The following is a 2046-nucleotide window of genomic DNA, read 5'->3' as shown; positions in this document are numbered from 1 at the left end:
ACCACAACAGAACAGAGGTAACAAAAGATGCTTTCTGTGGTCAAAATCAGGTAATCATCTCAACACAGCTTTAGAAAGTGGCACCAGGAATCCACTGGCTTTTAATATTTCTGTGGTTTGTCACTCTGGATTATCCTGAAACTGAAACTTGGAAAAAAGAAATGTTCMTATTTAAGGTGAACCTTTGAAAAGGAAAAGAGAAAAATTACACAAAACTCTGACCAGCAAAAATATAAATACAAAAGCAACAGGAACTTGCAGCATCTGGGGACAGAGACGTCAACAGGCTTAGRTCGCCCAATCAGAATACAGATACCACCTAACAACTGACGGCACACGAAACATCTGATGACAGGATGTTTGCACATTTATGGCTTCACTTGTGATCATTGTATAAAATAACAAAAACTTTCAGTTTAAAAACTACTTTTTAAAGATGAATTATTAACTAACCTTATATTATTAATCTAAGAGCTTTCTCAAATGTTAAAAATATGTAAAAACATAAATAATTCACATTTAAAGAATAAGATGACATGGAATTGACAGGCATTTGGAGAAGACAGCCGCTCAGCAGGACCTTAAAAACATTCATGTTGATTCAGGGCTAATATAAAGAGGACAGYGTCATCACTGGGTTATGTTCCCCTGCTTATTGTTGCATTGTGATTAAATCTGCACCCAGTGTGTATAAATTAGACAGGATTTAGTGCACTACAAGTGAAGAGGAGTATATTGAATGATATAGTGATAGGCTTTTCCTCCAGGGGGGACTGCATTGAYTTTGAAAGTGCTCCATATTTAACGATGGCCAGCTGGAGAAGGAACAAAAGTTCATGTACTGGAGGAGCAAACMAAATAAACATGGTTTTAAACTTGTGCAATTTCAGGCGTTAAAACCGGAGAGAGAAAACCTGATTAGTTTGCGCAGACTAGCAGGAAAACAAAACAAAACAAAAAAATAAAAAAACACAAGTCCTGATCTGTAGAAAGAAACAATCTCCCTCTGCTGATGCCTGTTTATTCTGCAGAGTGAATTTAATAAGACGCACATTTCTTCTCCTTCACATCTTCTCAAGCGCATCTCCTGCTTCTGCATTTCAGTACTTGAAGCTCAGGCTCCCTCCCTCCTCGGTCGTCTTATCATCAAAGGTTGAATCCGCCATCATAATCAGATTCAGGCTCTCAGCTGTGATAAGCCGGTAGGAGGCCGGCGGTCTCCTCACTGCCTGCGTCACAGTTTGTTCCCCCAAGTCACACGGCAGATCAAGATGTCTCTGTCAGAGACGAWCATTATTCAGCTCCTTTTAGCAGGAATCGGGCAGAAGTTTAAGGACTAAACAGTGACTCAACAGCCCAGCTTCAAATAAAGTGACTGTTTTTTAATAGGAAATATGAGAAATTTAAGATTTTAGGTTATTAAAACTAATGGAGGGACTTGATYGATGTTYTWTTAATCGAGTTAATTGCAGCATCTGTAATTAATCGCAATTAATTGAAAAATCAATTGCGATATGACAAAATTTGCAATATTTTCTTTTCTTAAGAACCTTCCTGCTGCYAAGTTATTGGGAAAAAAAGATGAATTCAACAACAAAAATAATTATTGTTTTTAAGCCACTAATCATTCACATAACTTCTTATAAGAATTTTATTTTCTTCGGACTGCAGATGCTGGCATTAGAGTTGKGGACGTCTTTGTTTGCTGCGCCATGGTTAGCATTAGATGCTATTTTAGCCTTGATTAGCTTTGGTGATACGCCACCTCCTTTTACCGCAACAATATGAGCAAAACCATCTTCCCAWCAGATGGTTTTGGACACAGAAATGAATCTATAGCTAGCCTATGTTGGTATTACAAAGCTCTGGATCTGAATCTCATTTTTGTGGCTCAAAATTTACTATTTTTTTTTATGATTTGCTTTGAGAAACAATAGAAAGGACTATTTTGATTCAATCATCAAAATTATGTTTCATCAAATTACATTTATCAACCAATCTGACAAGAAATAATTCATTAAAACAGGAGCCAGTCAGACACAGAAY

Source organism: Poecilia reticulata, linkage group LG13 (assembly GCF_000633615.1).
Source record: "Poecilia reticulata strain Guanapo linkage group LG13, Guppy_female_1.0+MT, whole genome shotgun sequence".
In the NCBI taxonomy this organism is placed as follows: domain Eukaryota; kingdom Metazoa; phylum Chordata; class Actinopteri; order Cyprinodontiformes; family Poeciliidae; genus Poecilia; species Poecilia reticulata.
The sequence above is the reverse complement of the archived record's forward strand: the minus strand, read 5'-3'. Positions refer to the sequence as shown.